Below are 6,598 nucleotides of genomic sequence, written 5' to 3'. Positions count from 1 at the left end.
GACTTGTGCATAGTACACAATTGTTACAGAAGAAGTATATAAAAGGACGCAAAACTAATGTAGAATTGGGATATCATATAGAATAAAATAAAGGGGATTCACAGCAAACTAAAATTTCATATAAGCAACACTGTATTATTTGAATTGAATATATATATATATATATATGTGTGTGTGTGTGTGTGTGTGTGTGTGTGTGTGTGTGTGTGTGTGTGTGTGTGTGTGTGTGTGCGTGTGTAGAAGTCCCAAAAACATGCATGTTAGATTGATCAGTCATTCTAAATTAACCCTAGGAGTGATTGTGAGCATGAGTGGTTTAATTTTTTTTTTATTGAATCCAGTATAGTGTCATTTGTGTACATTGCCCAGTGACATATTGGTGACCTCTCCAGAATGTACCTAGTCTCTCACTTGATAGGAGCTGGGATAAGCTCTAGCTCTCATGCAACCCTGAATAAGATAATGTGGCAATAGACAATAAACAAATTAATTTGTACTCATGGGGAAGAAAAAAGCCTTCTTTAACAAAGAGACAACTTTAGGCCAAACCAGATACTGGTAGGGCAGGAATCTGCTTCGGCCAGCAAGATAGAGACCCACACTAAGACTTTTAGGGCAAACAATCAACAATGGGCAACTGTTAGTCTGACCAGTTATGGTACTACCACAAGAGAAAAGCAGATGCACAGCTTAGGGGTCTTTAATGAAAAAGCACAGTCTTGAGACTGGTCTTAGGAACAGCCAGAAAAACTGGGGCCGAGGAAATGAAGCAGAGTTTTTGCTCACTGTGCTGTATCCATTCCACAAAAAGCTTGGAGCCAAACAATGAATGGTTTTATCTAAAAGACAGTCAGACTCCAGGGAGAAAGATGTTAAATCATAAAGGTCAAATGTGGGTTTGCAGAGAAGACTTGTATGCTTAACGTGTGAGGAAAAATGACCATTATGTCAAGAGATTTTCTTCAGTGCTTAAGACAACAGCAAGTTATTTTAGAAACCTGATGGATACAGTGTATTGAAGAAATAATGAATTCCTCAGTTTAGTGATGGCATCCTATCAGTAAAATAGAAAACAGTCCTTATCTTTTCAAGCAGAGCTGAAGGGTCAAAATATGGAGAATGGCTTTTAAAAAATTTGAAAGATGGTCTCTGAAAACATTCACTGAGCCAAAGTAAAAGAAAAAAAAAATGAAAAAAATTAATAAATCTGCTATTAATAGTCAATAAAAGCATCAATGTGTGGTTGGGATGGTGGGTTAATTAAATGGTATAGATGTCAAGTCAGTGATATAGATGTCAAGTATGTGCAATTGCACTTACTGTAGCTTTACACTGTAAAATCTAACTACTTGGCTTTATCTATCTATCTATCTATCTATCTATCTATCTATCTATCTATCTATCTATCTATCTATCTATCTATCTATCTATATATATATATATATATATATATATATATATATATATATATATATATATATATATATACACACACACTACCGTTCAAAAGTTTGGGGTCACTTCCCTATTGAATCCCATTGCAAAGTGACCCCAAACTTTTGAAAGGTAGTGTATATACATATATATATATATATATATATATGTTGGCTGGTTGGCAGTCTTTCAAGGCTTAGCACAGTTCTCTTAGGTGAAAATTACACAGTCACTGAAGACTGTTGACTATTTCGTGTGGATAAAGATCCTGCACAATCTCCTTTTAAAAATTCCTTTCTGCAGGGGTTCACCCACTCAAAACGTCCATCTCCCTCCCGAAGCCACAAGCTGCAAAGCCAGGCTGGGTTGCATAGACCTCCGTACACTTGGAGCCTGTGACCTGCTCACTGCCCCAAGACTCACATTGAAACACCGCCCCTCTCATATCAATTTGTTTATTAAGCCATTTTTACATTTCAGTATTTACTTCTCGATTTTGATAGTTTCAGTCCTCCATACAGTTTCAATGTTAAAGTAATAACCTTTCCAACCTTTAGCTGCAGAACTGAGTGAAATCTGGTCACTGAATCAACCAACCAGTGCATGTTTGATTTCTGATATCAGTTTCCTTCATTTATGAGTTAGCAAAACCTTGAGTTGATGCACAGCAGAATAAAAGGTGGCTCTTTTTCGACCTAGAATCCCAAAGGTGTTCAGTGACATGAAAGCCTGCTAGAGGCATTGTAAGAATTGTAAGATTTTCTCCTGGACAAAATCTTCTTTCAATAGGAATGTGGTTTTGCTTTCATTATTATTCTGCATGGCAGTGATTTGTACTTTTGCCTTACAGCTAGAAGATTTAAATCTCTAAAGCTGCTGTAGAAAATGAATAGATGATTATCCTGCTGAAAGATTTACTCGTGCTTCTTTATTTATTGATTTACAAGGGTGGCTTTCATGTCAAAAATTATTCTGTCATATTCAGAGTTAATGATAACATAAACACAGCTGAAAGAAATGCAGATTCTGAACATTTCTTCCTCTGACCATTACAAGTCTCTCACCCTGACATAGCAACCCTGAAGCTCTAAATATAAACATGCATCTGTCTACATGTTATCACACTGATACAGTCTCAGCTCTTTATTCTTTGAGCTTTTAAGATAGTTTAAAATTAATTTTGTATCCTCCTGTGAACTGAGTGTTCTCTGCCAATTCTCAGTCTCTAAAGAGATTCCTACTTTTTTTTATAATTGCTCTTACAATTCTGTTCTGATTGTTAAGGAACTGCTTGCACACTGTTCTACATTTTACACCAAACAGAATGAAAAGAGAATCGTAAATTGAAGGATGACTAAAAATACAACTGGCAAATCTGGGGGAAAAAAATGTAAGCATCGCTGTGAAACATAACCGGTTGGTTAGATTTAAAAAAGTCTGCTGTGTAATTGAAATTATATCTAGTTACAAAAGTTACAAAAGCTAGGAAGCACAAAATCTTTACATTCCTTTGTGTGTGGGAGAAATGTTTTCGCATTTGTCTTGCCACGAGGTGCAAGAACCTTTACTGCATATTCATGTAACAAAGGTTAACAATGGTTTGATTCACTAGCTATCCATCTAATCATATTATTTCTGTAAAAAAAGAAAAAAATATAACCTTTTAGAGTGTATATATTTAGAACTGTAAATCAAACACAATCTCTGTAAAAGGCTGTTAACCCACTGGATGATGTCCTAAGTACTCTAGTTTGTGAAATTTCTCATTGTAAACACATTTTTAAGCAAAAAACAAAACATAAAAACAATCTGAGTGGAAAATCAAAGGCTGAGGTTTCATTTGTCCCTTACTGGGTCACTATAAGCTTAGACACAATCAGTCAGCCCTGTTAATCAAATGTTATGTAGTAAAAGGTTTGTTCTGCTCAAAAGAACATTAGGTGATGACCTCTTGTTTGGGCCTTAAAGGTTACAGCCCAATGACAAAGATCCACCATGACTGTTAAAGACTATCACCTTACAGGCTCTGGTTCAGCTGTACTGCAGCACTTTGGTGAATATTGTCTATTGACAAATTTCTGTGGACATGCCCTAGATGTTGTTTTCATCCAAACCTGAAGAAATGTCCAGTTTGAAATGCTGATCATCCTTTGACTGAACATATATGTGGTTAATAACATTAACAAGTCTGCATCTCATTATTAATGGCTATAACATTTATTACAACTATGATATGACAAAAACTACATTACGTAAGATACAGTTTTTAGTAAAACATGACTGGAAAAAAACAACTGATTCTAAAGTTGGCAAAAAACAGTTTTTAAGTAATCAATTTGAATTTCTTTCTTTCCTTTTATCTTTTTTTTTTCTTTTTTTACTTTGTAGTGGTTAATTACGGGTTGTTTTATTTTTCATTTCTTATAGCAATTCTTCACTGACTCTTTCTGGATACTCCCAGAAACATTAAAAATATGTAATTGGATTATATTGCTCTTTGTTTTAAATAAACTGGGATATCAAATTAGTTAAATGTGAATTTTCCGCCATTTGTTTTCTTTCCATCAACCCCTCCTGTTCTCATCCATCTTCGCATTACAAGAAAAATGGCAATAGACACCCGATCTGTGGTATGAGGCACATTCATCAGATTACACACTATGGCAAACATGGTGTAAATGGAGCTTTGCACACAGGAGGTTGTAGAGTAGATCCCATCCTAAGTGGCTGTTGTCAAATATGATGATGATGATCACTGATAATTATATTGAAAGTACAATGAGGGATGTTATTATTAAGGAGTTTTATATATTTTAAAAGGGGAAATGCACACAGACATGCTGGAAAAACATATTACACAAGCTTAGAAAAGTCACTTGTCTGGATGAAATTTGTAAGCTTCACTTTGTGAAATATAAGCTTAAATTACATTAAATCATTGTGTTCATTTGTATTTTTGTATTTAATCTATTATAAGCTGTAAGTTGTTTTGAAAAAAATCTGCATATAATGTAATATAAAGTGCTCCAAATTATTATGAACATACATTTGTTTTTGTTCTCCTAAATGATCAATAGAAATTACAGTGACTGTGATTTTTTAATTGTCAAACATTATATGAAGTTATATAAAAATCTGGATTCTATTAAACAAAGCATGTTTTTTTTTTATTTTTTTTTCCAATTATTTAAACCAGCATTCCAACTTATTCTGCATAATAGTTTTAGAAGATCAACCCTTGTGTCCGTCACAAATTTAATACACTCTGGTGACCTAGGCCAAAAGTGTCCACACACAAAAACTGCTATAAAACCATCATACACACATCAGTACTTCTTTCTGCTTTTCTTTATAAGTTAATTGAGTACCTCTAGACCTGCCCAAAACTAACATTCAGCCATTGCAAGACCCAACCCTTTAAATGCATGTTTAATTATTTGGCCCTTTCTTAAAAAAAAAAAGCTTAAATGAGACAAATGTAATCAAACTTGTCTTTTTTAAAAATGAAGAAAAAGTGAAAAAAAAACAAAACAAAAAAAAACAAAGATAAGTGTTTTGCTCAAATACTTGAGGAAGATTGTATATCTTCCAATCACAGGACTAGTGTTTCAACCCAGACTGTGTCATAGCGTCCTTGAGCAAGACTAAACTCTAAGATGTTCATTAGTATGTAATTGTGTGGTGGATGGACTAGGTAGCGCAGTATAAATTGACTATGATTTGCATTATAAAGCATTTTTAGTAGTAAAAAAGATTAGAAAAGCACTAAATGCCTGTCATGAGTTGAAGAAGAAGTGGAACCAAATGCAGGACTGAGATGGCAGGAGGGAGATGGGCGCAGGATGGAATGATTGACAAAGGACAACTAAAACCAAAGGCTATAAATACACTTAGTGACTACTTAGAAACAGGCGAAGTAAACAAGAAAATCAAACCAGGTGAGCTAATGAACAGGAAGCAAACCAAAACACAATACACAAGGAGAATTAAACTACAAAATAAAATGTATGTGATATGTGAAGTGAAATCCCTCTGAAATGTTTTAAGGGAATTTAAAGGAGGCAGCCCGTGCACGACAACATGTAGTGATATTTAGCAATGAATGTAAAATCTTTCAATAAGATGATAAAACTGGTGTAAAACTTTGAAAAGAAAAGAAAATATTTGTCCTGTTTCATACCATCTCCATCTAGTTTCATACAATAACATAATATGTTTTTGTTGGTTCAGAATACATTTGTTTCTACTAGGATAATGACCTGATGAACTTCAGATTAAATTCGAAGGAAGAAAACTAACTCGACCTCCTCCTTTGTAAAAATGTCTCTGTGTACACTCTCCCACATCGCCAATGTCTTTTCTTTGTGAGGGTTTCTCAAAATTGAGGAGTTACTGAAGAAACTGGAAATTGCTGTGAGAAGAGAGAGATTTACTAGCAGTAATTCCTCTGTGATCTGAAGTCAACACTTCAAGGCGGAGGATTTGGACAAGACAGGACATATTGTTAAACTTAAAGATGGAGTTATTTTACCTGTCTTCAGATTCCTGGATTATCTCCAAAGAATAAATATATTATTATTATTATTATTATTATTATTATTACACATGTAAAGGATCTTTGGATACCCTAAAATGTGCCATATAAACTCTTTGACTCTTGTCCCTGTCTGCAGTGAGATGTCCTCTGCTGAAGTTGCTGAAGAGCTTCCATCTCCATTTGCCAACATTTTAGCTATTGTATGTGACCACAGATACCTAGACCACGATGGAGGCCTGGTAGAAAACACTTTTGTTGATACTATGCAACGATTTGGCATCCAGGTTCTTCGAAAGCTTCCATGTGATGTATTCTGTACCAGCTTGGTAAATGATGCTGTACCAACATCATTTGTCAAGAGCTACCACCATCTTGCCTTGAAAAATAATGGCAGGCTGGTTCTGAGTCCATCAGAGGTAGTGAGGGTGGCAGGAGCAGCAGAGCAGGTGATTCAACTGCTTCCAGCAAACCCTAAATGTATATGCAGTCATGAAATGAAAATTAAATTAAAAGTACTTTATATATCCCAGAGGGAAATTGCAATGTTTTAGTAGTTTTTTTTATTAATTAAAAACAATAATAATTAATGTAAAGAAGATAATAACTTGTTCTGGAGGTTGATGTCTG

Source organism: Melanotaenia boesemani, chromosome 9, assembly GCF_017639745.1.
Source record: "Melanotaenia boesemani isolate fMelBoe1 chromosome 9, fMelBoe1.pri, whole genome shotgun sequence".
Taxonomy (NCBI): domain Eukaryota; kingdom Metazoa; phylum Chordata; class Actinopteri; order Atheriniformes; family Melanotaeniidae; genus Melanotaenia; species Melanotaenia boesemani.
This window is presented reverse-complemented; position numbering follows the sequence as displayed.